Genomic DNA, 12,761 nt, shown 5'->3' with positions numbered 1-12,761 from the left:
GTTCTCGGAAAAGCCGGAATACCCGTCAAGTGTCACATGGCAACGGGGGCAGTCAGTGCAGGAAACTTAATGATGCTCCCTTGCCTGCCCTATCCCTCGCACACACGCGTGCCAGAGTCCTCACTAAGGATAAGCATAAGCATTGCAGAGAGAGATAAGAGAAACCGAGTGTAGGGACTCTCACATTATTGAAGAGCAAAACAGCTAATCAGGAATTTAAAGCCTTCACAATCCCATGAATCAGCAATGTTCTACTTTCACCAGGCTTAAGGGTTTAACTACCAGGCCAAGTTGGACAAACTGTTTGTATTGCCATACGTTTGGAATTTTGAAGTGTGAGCTAATCGAGGCTTTTAAATGATTATCGGGAATTGATGGGGTACGTATTGAACTAATTCCTCTGGCCTGGGTGACCCAGAAAAAAGACACAGTCTTAAATTGAGAGGTATCCTGTTCATGAGTGAAATCAGGAATGATTGCTTCACATCATGGAAACTGGTATATATCTAAACCTCTCACCCAAAAGCTCCCAGATCTAAGGAATGGAGGCAGCACCAGACCATTCAGCCCCTCGTTCCTGTTCTGTCATTCAATAAGTTTATGACTGATCTTGTACCTCAGCACCATCGCGTTTAAGAAACATTTAGACAGGTACATGGACAGGGCAGGTTTAGAGGAATATGGGTCAAATGCAGGCAGGTGGCACTAGTGGAGATGGGACATGTTGGTCAGTGTGGACAAGTTGGGCCGAGGGGCCTGTTTCCACACTGTATGACGCTATTACTCTCTAAGACCACTTTCCTGCACTAACTCCATACTCTTTTGATTCCCTTAATATATACAAACCTATCAATCTCTTTCTTGAATATATTCAGCAACTGAACCTCTAAAGGCTTCTTTCCTCTTTCCTCAGTGAAGATATTTCACATTCTATCCTGAATGGTCAAACTTTCTGTGAGACTGTAGCCTTTGCTTCTAGATTCCCTCAGCCCGGAAAAACAACATCCTATCAATTACCCTGTGAAGTCTCATAAGGATTTTGTACATTTTTAATAAACCCATCTCTCATTCTTCATCTCTGTCCTGAACCACGACTCTTGAGTTTGAGATATGGTGTCCTGGTCCCAGTCACTGGAGCAGGTGAAACATCAACTGCATGTGGAGGCAAATAAGAGTTGGGCTTGGCATTATGTGCGGCACAAACATGTGGGTCGCAGGGCCTGTACTTGTGCCGTGCTCTTCTATGTTCAATATGTTCTATCTAATTCAAAACTGCATCGGGAGGCTCGTGTTTCCGAACCTTACAGCCGTGCAGTTTGGAAGCAGTTCCCATGTTCCAACTGAAGGCCAGGCTGGTTTCAATGCTGCCTGTGTCAGTCTTGTGAAGACGAAGGCTGGAAACCATTGTACTTCTCCTTGGCTCTTGGCAGCAGCAGAACCTGACTCATAGGAGTTCATGCAGTCAATTAGTAAGTGTGGCCTCTTACCAGCAGAGATTCAGCATGCCACCAGAGTAATGGGATAGTGACCACTGGGCATTTTGTTGTTATGTCAAATCAAGGTTATTGTCATGTGCACAAGTACAGTGAGGTACAGGTGCAATGAAAAACTTGCGTCCAGCAGCATCACAAGCACATAGATCAGGCAGCACACAAAACGGGAAGTACCTGGAGTAGGAAGGGTTGAGTGAACTACCGAGTTGGGGAGGGAGTGATCTCTGTGGAAGGTGGAAAGGTATGGGAAGATGTGACTAGTGATGGGATTACGTTGGAGGTGCCAGAAATGCTAGAGAATGATGTGTTGGATGTGGAGTCTCGGATGGTGGGGAGGGGGGTTAAAAGTGAGCACCAGGGAACTCTATCCTTGTTCTGTCCGAGGGGAGGGAGAGCTGAGCAGAACTACAGGACAAAGCGAAGACGTGAGGGATCCATCTACGACAACCGAGGGGGGGGGGGGGGCAGGTAATTGGAATCCACGTTTGCTAAAGAACGAGCATCTTGCATGTTCAGATTGGGTCCCATTTCCCCTTGACTCCCTTTATGACTGAGTTAGGATCAGGGTCAGAATGGACTGAAATACATTCCATCCCCTGTAACACGAGGTCAGCTCTTGGGTCCCTGATGCTGGCTGGAAACGTCTATATTGTTAACTTTAATGCATTATGCACCAAATTCTGCTTCTTGTGATTTTACCAGGGGCATGAATCAGTTCAAGGTAAGAGGGCTAGTAACCCTTCACAAAATGCAGTCGAGACCAGTTTGGGGCGAGTGTATAAAGTGTTGGTTCTGTGCCTAGTCCCTGAAATCTGGAAATCACTCCTTAAATCCTTTTACCTCCCATCCTCTTTAAATGCTGCTCCTGTTCTCCTCTTCGATCAGGCTTTTGTGAGCCAGTCCTAATATCTGCCAACCCGCTTGGTCGGAGTCTGGCCCAGAATGCTCCCTTGAAGTTGTGGCGAATAATTGACTATTTTAGATGCATTGTTCCACAGTAGCATTCCAAAATATAACCTTTAACTTAATGTACATTACAAAAATTCCTCAGCAGAGGCCTTACCTTTGTTCCCCTCCGCCCCCACATCAACGAGTTCCGCATCCGCCATGACGTGGAGCTCTTCTTCCGCCGCCTCCGAGCCTTTTTCCATGGGAAGGAGTCCTCACCCCCCACTGATGACCCCTTCTTCCGTCTCCAACGGACCCCCTCCTCTTGGACCCCCCGGTTGGCCAATTACCCTCACTAGAACTTTTCATCTCCAACTGCCGTCGTGACATTAACTGCCTCAAATTCTCTACTCCCCTGACTAACTCTAACCTCTCCCCTCCTGAACGTGCAGCCCTCCACTCACTCCGCAACAACCCGGACTTAATCATCAAACTCACTGACAAGTGAGGTGCTGTGGTAGTCTGGCGTGCTGACCTCTACCGGACCGAGGCCAGACGACAACTCTCAGACACCTCTTCCTACTTATCCCTGGACTATGACCCCACCGACAAACACCAGACCTTTATCATCAGCACCATCCCGGATCTCACCATTTCCGGCAATCTACCCCCCCCAGTGCCTCCAAACTTATAGTTTCCCAGCCCCGCACGGCCCAATTCTACCTCCTACCCAAAATCCATAAACAAATCTGTCCCGGCAGACCCATTGTCTCTGCCTGCTCATGTCCCACCGAACTTATTTCCACCTACCTCGACTCCATCCTATCCCCCCTGGTTAAATCCCTCCCCACCTACGTCCAAGACACCTCACACGCTCTCCATCTCCTCGATAACTTCCGGTTCCCAGGCCCCCACTCCCTCATCTTTACCATGGATGTCCAGTCACTCGACACTTCCATCCCCCACAAGGATGGTCTCGAAGCCCTCCGTTTCTTCCTCGACCGTAGAACCAGCCAATCCCCATCTACCAACACTATCCTCCGCCTAGCAGAGCTGGTTCTTACCCTTAACAACTTCTCCTTTGACTCCTCCCACTTCCTCCAAACCAGAGGCGTAGCTATGGGCACTCGCATGAGCCCCAGCTACGCCTGCCTCTTTGTCAGGTACGTCGAACAATCCCTGTTCCAGACGTACACCGACCCCATCCCTGAACTCTACCTCTGCTACATCGACGACTGCATTGGTGCTACCTCTTGTACCCATGCAGAACTCACTGACTTCATACACTTCACCTCCAATTTCCATCCTGCCCTTAAATATACCTGGACTATCTCCGACATCTCCCTCCCGTTTCTGGACCTCACCATCTCCATCACAGGAGACAGACTAGTGACGGACATTTACTATAAACCCACTGACTCACACAGCTATCTGGACTATACTTCTTCCCACCCGGTCCTCTGCAAAAAGTCTATCCCCTACTCCCAATTCCTCCGTCTACGCTGCATCTGCCCCCGGGATGAGGTGTTTCACACTAGTGCGTCAGAGATGTCCTCATTCTTCAGGAAACGGGGCTTCCCCTCTTCCATTATAGATGAGGCTCTCATTAGGGTCTCTTCTATATCCCGCAGCTCCGCTCTTACTCCCCCTCCCCCCACTCGTAACAAGGACAGAATCCCCCTCATTCTCACCTTCCACCCCACCAGCCAGCGGATCCAACAAATCATCCGCCAACATTTCCGTCACCTACAACGGGACCCCACTACTGGCCATATCTTCCCATCCCCTCCCCTCTCTGCGTTCCGCAGAGACTATTCCCTCCGTAACTCCCTGGTCCACTCGTCCCTTCCTACCCAAACCACCCCATCCCCGGGCACTTTCCCCTGCAACCGCACGAGATGCAACACCTGTCCCTTTACCTCCCCCCTCAACTCCATCCAAGGACCCAAACAGTCTTTCCAGGTGAGACAAAGGTTCACCTGCACCTCCAACCTCATCTATTGCATCCGCTGCTCTAGATGTCAACTTATTTACATCGGCGAAACCAATCGCAGGCTCGGCGATCACCTCGCTCAACACCTGCGCTCGGTCCCCATTGGCCAAACTAAGCTCCCGGTGGCCGAGCACTTCAACTCCCCCTCCCATTCCCACTCTGACCTTTCTGTCATGGGCCTCCTCCAGTGCCATAGTGAGGCCCACCAGAAATTGGAGGAACAGCACCTCATATTTTGCCTGGGAGCTTGCAGCCCAGTGGTATGAACATCGACTTCTCCAACTTTAGATAGTTCCTCTGTCCCTCTCTTTCCCCTCCTCCTTCCCAGATCTCCCTCTATCTTCCTGTCTCCACCTATATCCTTCCTTTGTCCCGCCCCCCTGACATCAGTCTGAAGAAGGGTCTCGACCTGAAACGTCACCCATTCCTTCTCTCCTGAGATGCTGCCTGACCTGCTGAGTTACTCCAGCATTTTGTGAACAAAAATTCCAATCATCATTTTCATGTGCTAGCAACAAAGACTAAAATATTATTTCTCAGGAAGTTATCAGGTTTAGTTTAGTTTAGAGATACAGCACGGAAACAGGCCCTTCGGCCCACCGAGTCCGCACTGACCAGCAATCCCCGCAAATTAACACAACCCTACACACACTAGGGACAATTTTACATTTATACCAAGCCAGTTCACCTACAAACCTGTACGTCTTTGGAGTGTGGGAGGAAACTGAAGATTTCGGAGAAAACCCACGCGGTCATGGGGAGAACCTACAAACTCCTTACAGACAGCACCTGTGGTCAGGATCGAACCCGGGTCTCTGGCTCTGTGGGAAACTTTTTCACTCAGAGTTGTGAAGCTGTGGAATTCTCTGCCTCAGAAGGCAGTGGAGACCAATTCTCTGGATGCTTTCAAGAGAGAGTTAGATAGAACTCTTAATGAATCGGAGTCAGGGGATATGGGGAGAAGGCAGGAACGGGTACTGATTGTTCATGATCAGCCATGATCACGGTGAATGGCGATGCTGGCTCGAAGGGCTGAATGGCCTACTCCTCCACCTATTGTCTATTGTGAGGCAGTAGCTCTATCCCTGTACCAAGGTGCCACCCTGGTGATACTGCCCTTGACTAACTCAAAGGGGCTCATTTTGTCTGGCAACAAGTCAAGTTAAAAACTGACTCCTGGAGGAACTCAGCATACTAAGATGCATTTATTGTTATTTTCACAGGAATGTTGAGGTGCAGGTACAATGAAAACCTTGCTTGCAGCCGTATCACAGGCACAGACGACACACAAAAACATATCTATATCAATTGTACAAGACATTGGAAAGAAAAAGACTGCCAGAAATAAGACTTTAGTGCAAAAGAAAAATTAAAAACAAGTCCATGGTAGTGCAAGTGGTGGATGGTAATGTTCCATTGCTGAGTTGGATTAGGGTAGTTCTGGTCAGTTCAAGACCTGGTGGCTGTAGGAGAGTAGTTGTTTCTGAAGCTGAATGTGTGTGACTTCATGCTTCTGTACCTACTGCCCAATGGAAGTGGTCATGGCCCAGATGCTGGGCATCCTTGATGCCTCAAGTAGATGCTTTCGATGTGGGGAGGGAGGTGCCCATCATGTTCACTTCAGTCCAGTTCAGTTTAGTTTCTAGTCACATGCACCGAGGTCCAGTGAAAAACATTTGTTGTTGCTATCCAGTCAGCAAAAAGACAGTACATGATTACAATCGGGCCATTTACAGTGTACAGATTACAATCGGGCCATTTACAGTGTATAGATGCATGATAAGGGAATAACGTTGAACGGAATGTGAAGCCAGCAAATACCGATCAAGGATAGTGTGCTATTTTCCACATATAGTGAGTAGCTGGAATACACTGTGTGAGAGTGGTGTAAGCAAAGTCACTGGCAGCACAAAATAAATGTCTGGGAGACCATGTGACTCGCCCAGACAGCGAAGGCTATGAACCAAGTGCTGGGGAATGGAACTAATGATTGTCCATTGGGTCAGTGTGGACCGAGTGGCCTGTTTCCATGCGGTATAACTCCATGACACCAAGAGAATCCTGGAATAAATGGGCCATATTCGGGGAAATGCACAAGCAAAGATATACAGTATGGTCTCTCAGGCATTATCCAACAGGGCGGCACGGTAGCGCAGCGGTAGAGTTGCTGCTTTACAGCGAATGCAGCGCCGGAGACTCAGGTTCGATCCTGACTACGGGTGCTGCACTGTAAGGAGTTTGTATGTTCTCCCCGTGACCTGCGTGGGTTTTCTCCGAGATCTTCGGTTTCCTCCCACACTCCAAAGACGTACAGGTATGTAGGTTAATTGGCTGGGTAAATGTAAAAATTGTCCCTAGTGGGTGTAGGATAGTGTTAATGTACGGGGATCGCTGGGCGGCACGGACTTGGAGGGCCGAAAAGGCCTGTTTCCGGCTGTATATATATGATATGAACTGATCAGGGCAAAGAATGCAAGGTGACGTAGTTCGAGGAACACCCTGGAAACCACAGGAAGAGATAGAAAGAGAGAGTCAGCTGGGGCCTGCTGATAACAGACCAAACACACAGTCATTTTGTTATAAATATGTTCCAAACACAACAGGGGTGGGCTTGCGAATGTCAGTCACAGAGGTCAGCATGTATCTGGTGAACCGCAGCGACCCAGCACGGAATATGTTGGATATAATCCATTATAATTCAACATTATAACTAGTGTGGGTCGCCTGGTGCTTCACACCAGTGCCACTGTTCAATGGTGGGGGCTGAGGTGTGCCCTGGGGGGGAAGGAGGTGCATGCTGAGGCCGGGGGAATGTGTTGGTCCAAGCAGCAGGGTGGGGGACGGAGCCGGCAAGTTGAAGAGCGGCCTGGGATGTGAACGGGAAGATTCAGAGGCTGCAGAGCAGTCTGAGGGCTAAAAGAGAAGGGGGAGAGTGGCTGGTGCAGGAAGGGAAGCTTTGCGGGTGGCAGGGCGGGGGGCAGGGCAGGGAGCAATGCCACAGGCTGTAGACAGAGGTGGGTTTAAGGTGGGCCAGAGGGAAGAGAGCTGAGGAGAGGGGGTTGACACACTCTAAAGGAGAGGAGATTCAGGGATGAGAAAGATAAAGGGTGAGAGGAATCCGGGGGGCGGGGGGGGGGGGGGGATGTTTGGCTGAGTTTTGGGAAGCAGGGAGAAGGAAGTGCTCCATGGCCTGGGCTCCACCCATGTGTGTAAGTGCATACATGTTGATAACAGCTGACTTGTGTGTCCACTCAGGATAATGTCTGTGCAACAGAATCTGGTCTCCAGTCTTGATTGCATTGGACTAAGACCTGGTTCCAAGTCCATATGGTAGCCAATATGCAATAGATACCCTACAATAGGCCCACTCCTCAATATGAAGGTGAGACCTGTCATTTTCAGACCCTCATGAACAGCCCACCACCTGATCGTTGCCCTGCTATCATTCGTCGGGAGCTCAGACACCGTGACACTGACGTCACCATCCAGAGCAAGGCATGATGTACAGGAGATGGCCTGCTCAAAGAACAAAGAGCAAACTGGAAGGCTAACACTATCTTTATGGGGTGAGCTAAGGCCTTGGAGATGAATCAGTCAATCCGATGGTCACCGGTCAACAGGAGCCAGACTGTTCACGGCATCTGGACTTCCCTGAGGTGGGCATGGACGAGTTACATAGAAACATAGAAAATAGGTGCAGGAGTAGGCCATTCGGCCCTTCGAGCCTGCACCGCCATTCAATATGATCATGGCTGATCATCCAGCTCAGTAACCTGTACCTTCCTTCTCTCCATACCCCCTGATCCCTTTAGCCACAAGGGCCACATCTAACTCCCTCTTAAATATAGCAAATGAACTGGCCTCAACTACCTTCTGTGGCAGAGAATTCCACAGACTCACCACTCTCTGTGTGAAGAAATGTTTTCTCATCTCGGTCCTAAAAGACTTCCCCCTTATCCTTAAGCTGTGATCCCTGGTTCTGGACTCCCCCAACATCGGGAACAATCTTCCCGCATCTAGCCTCTCCAACCCCTTAAGAATTTTATATGTTTCTATAAGATCCCCCCTCAGTCTTCTAAATTCCAGCGAGTACAAGCCTATTCTATCCAGTCTTTCTTCATATGAAAGCCCCGCCATCCCAGGGATCAATCTGGTGAACCTTCTCTGTACTCCTTCTAAGGCAAGAACGTCTTTCCTCAGATTAGGAGACGAAAACTGCACACAATACTCCAGGTGCGGTCTCACCAATGCCCTGTACAACTGCAGTAGAACCTCCCTGCTCCTAAACTCAAATTCTCTTGCTATGAATGCCAACATACCATTCGCTTTCTTCACTGCCTGCTGCACCTGCACGCTTGCTTTCAATGACTGGTGCACCATGACACCCAGGTCATGTTGCATCTCCCCTTCTCCTAATCGGTCACCATTCAGGTAATACTCTGCTTTCCTGTTCTTGCCGCCAAAGTGGATAACCTCACATTTATCCACATTATATTGCATTTGCCATGCATTTGCCCACTCGCCTAATCTATCCAAGTCACTCTGCAGCCTCCTAGCATCCTCCTCGCAGCTAACACTGCCACCCAGCTTCGTGTCATCCGCAAACTTGGAGATGTTGCATTCAATTCCCTCATCCAAATCATTAATATACACTGTAAATAACTGGGGTCCCAGCACTGAGCCTTGCGGTACCCCACTAGTCACTGCCTGCCATTCCGAAAAGGACCCGTTTATTCCTACTCTTTGCTTCCTGTCCGCCAACCAATTTTCTATCCACCTCAACACTGAACCCTCAATACCGTGTGCTTTAAGTTTGTACACCAATCTCCTATGTGGGACCTTGTCGAAGGCCTTCTGAAAGTCCAGATACAACACATCGACTGGTTCTCCCTTATCCACTCTACTTGGGCCGAAGGGCCTGATTCAGTGCTGTTTGTATGACTTCAGGTCCACACAAATTAGCACCTGTACACAGACTCTTGCACCTGTAAACAGACTATTGCCATCTCCAATGCAAACACCAGGGATGGTTTGATGAGATCCATGAATGGAAACCCATTTGGAATGGGCCAGCGTGTGCCCCAGCGGTCAGTGGAGGATGTGGCGCTGAGAACAAGGAGGGACCTGGCACGGGGGGGGGGGGGCATGAAAACAAGGTGGGACTCGGCGTGGGGGGCTGCCAAGAACAAAGAGGGACCCGGTATGGGGCACTAAGAACAGGGAGGGACCCGGCATGGGGGGGGGGGGGGGGGGCTGAAAATAAAGAGGGATTGGGTGGGGGTGAGGAAGAGGGACTATATTGAATACTTTTGTAACTTTGTCGGCCCCCTTTACGTGGCGACAATGGCATACTCGTGCTGTACGCAAACGAAGAATCTCACTGTACCAATTACACGTGACAATAAAGTATCACTCAATCAGTCAACACAAGGTATAGAAACATATTGTGTAGGAGTTCCACTCTGTCCCAAGGCTAAGGAGATGGCCTACAGACACCTACAAAGTGAGTAGCAACTGAAAGCCTGTGATTCAAAGAACAGGTGTTGGGTGGAAAATGCACAGGAGGTCTAGCAACCTGCTGACAGCCATGATGTGTGGGATCTTTAGTGCTCTTAAGACCATCTATAGACAAATATCCATGAGCTAATAGCTAGGTACGGAGGTGAACCCATCAAGGAGAGTGGTTGGCAATGACTGGATTGAACCCTTCAAAGATCTGAGCCATGACTCTGTCCTTGAAATGAGCACTCTTGATTCTATCCATATGTATTATCCTCTAGCCTTGACACATTCTCTAACAGACAAGAAGATTGTCAACTGTCAACAATTAAACAAGACTTGGGATCAAGGGGACACAAGAGACTTCAGGTACTGCAATTCTGAATAAAATACAACCTGCTGGGGAAGTCCGTGGTTCAGGCAGCATCTGTGGAAGACAATCGGCAGACGTTTGATGTTGGGGCACTTCATTGGTCTGAAAAGCTTAGCAGGTTATAACTTAACCCGCCCTGAATCGCGGGGCTTGGGTCGGCCCACTGCGAACCTTTCACCGTCCGGCGCGGCCTGGAACGTGGCAACTACAACAGCCTGACCGCGGAGAAGACGGAAGGGGAAGAAAAAATACATTCTGGCCTTCCATCACAGTGAGGAGGGGACTGGAGGAGACTCACTGTGATGGATGTTTCTTTTTTTGTTTTGTGTTGGTTTGTGGTTGTGTGTGTGTAATTGCTTATTTTATTGCTCTTATTGTTGGACTGGGTGATGAAATCTCGTCCAAAAGACTTGTTTTTTTGGATGACAATAAAGGTAATTCTGATTCTGATTCTGAGACCATCCTGGGTAAATGACACATTACAATTCCAGTGGCTGTAGAGGGGTTTCCCTGCTGTAAGACGCAATGAAAGTCATCACCAGTGACTTCAACGAGTATCTCCAGTGGCCAAAGAGCTGCCTCTTGAATCACACTGGGTTCCATCTATCCAGAGGCAAAATGGGCATAATCTTCGACCTCACAAAAGCATTTGGTTCTGTTAGTTGGGTTGGATTGAGCAGCACCCTTCTAAAATTTGGCTGCCTGAAAAAAATCACCATCATTTCACACCGGCCACACAATTGCATGCAAGCCATGATCTAACCAATGGAACCACAACAGATCCAGTTTCAGTATGGATGGTGTCAAGCATAGCTGCACCATTGCCCGAACAGCTTTCCTAATGTTTCTTGCCACATTGCTGCACCTATCTCCAGCGAGCTACCTGCTGGAGTGAGGCTAATCTACAGGAGAAATGGGAAACTATTTGACCTCCATTGCCCTCACTCTGGAACTGGGGTCAGCCTTCAGTCAACAACATCATGAGGTTGCTTCCTGAAGCACACGCTGAGGCCTGAGCTCTGTCACTGGCAATGCCTTCACTGAGAAAGTATGCTCAAGGATGTGGAATCACCTACAATGTTGAAGAGACATTTAGACAGGCACTCGAATGAGCAAAGCATTGAAGCGCCTAATGTGGGCAAATGGGATCTGTGCAGATGGGCAAAAAGGTTGACATAATATGGTGGGCCGGAGGGCTGTTTCTATGCTGTACAACTCCTGATATCAATCCCTCATGGAGATACAGGAGACTGGGGCTGGAATCTGGAGCGATAAACAGACTGCTGACGTTTTGGGTTGGACTCTTCTTCCAGATATCTATCCACATCCCTCCACAGATGCTGCCTGACCCACTGAACTCTTCCAGCATTTCTTCCCCAGAGATGCTGCCTGACCCGGCACCGTGTGTCTATCTTTGGTATAAACCAGCATCTGCAGTTCTGTGTTTCTACATTTTGGCTTACTCCACAGTGAAATATCCTCAAGGTATGCCTACTTTGAAGACGTTCCCTTTCTCTCTCTGACGGTTCTACAAGGCCCCCTCTCTCTGCTCTTATCTTGCCTTCAGCTCTTCACCCCCCTCCCCCCCCACCATAAGTTTGAAGAAGGGTCCCAACCCGAAATGTCACCCATCCCTTTTCTCCAGAGATGCTGCCTGACCCTCTGAGTTAGTCCAGCACTTTGTGTCTATCCCACACCCCGATACCGATCAGTCACAGATAGACACAAAAAGCTAGATTAACTCAGCGGGACAGGCAACATCTGTGCAGAAAAGGAATAGATGATGGTGTGGGATAGACACAAAGTGCTAGACTAACTCAGAGGGTCAGGCAGCATCTCTGGAGAAAAGGGATGGGTGACATTTCTGGTTGGGACCCTTCTTCAAACTGATGGTGTGGGGGGGGGGGGGGTGAAGAGCTGAAGGCAAGATAAGAGCAGAGAGAGGGGGCCTTGTAGATACCTCTTCAGACTGAGAGTCAGGGGAGTGAGAACTGAGAGATATGAAAAGGTACATTGAATAAATTAATAAAAGATATGCAGATCAAAGGCGTGATCATGGAAAGGTGGAGCCCACAATGGTCCATTATTGGCTGCAAGAACGGTGATACAAGCAGTTGAACTAAGTAGGACGACTAGGATGGGGGAGGGACGGAGAGAGAGGGGGTGCAAGGGTTACTTGAAGTTAGAGAAATAAATACCTCCACTTTCAGAGTGAGGCCCAACGCAAATTGGAGGAACAGCACCTATATTTTCCTTGGACAACCCAGCAGTATGAATACTGATGTAAGTAACTCTTGCTTTCCCTCCCTCTCCATCCCATCCCAATTCTAGATCTTCGACTAGTTTCACTGTCCTGGTTAACTTTACTGTTTGGATGCCTCGTGCTCACTTTCCCCTCAGCCAACAATGAACCATTCTACATCTCCTTGATCATTGACATTGTCTGATGTTCTGCCGTTCACAAGCCTTCCATGTCTCTCGTTTCCCTCTCCCCTGCCTCTCAGTCTGAAGAAGG

This window comes from Rhinoraja longicauda, chromosome 22, assembly GCF_053455715.1.
Source record: "Rhinoraja longicauda isolate Sanriku21f chromosome 22, sRhiLon1.1, whole genome shotgun sequence".
NCBI lineage: Eukaryota > Metazoa > Chordata > Chondrichthyes > Rajiformes > Arhynchobatidae > Rhinoraja > Rhinoraja longicauda.
The sequence above is the reverse complement of the archived record's forward strand: the minus strand, read 5'-3'. Positions refer to the sequence as shown.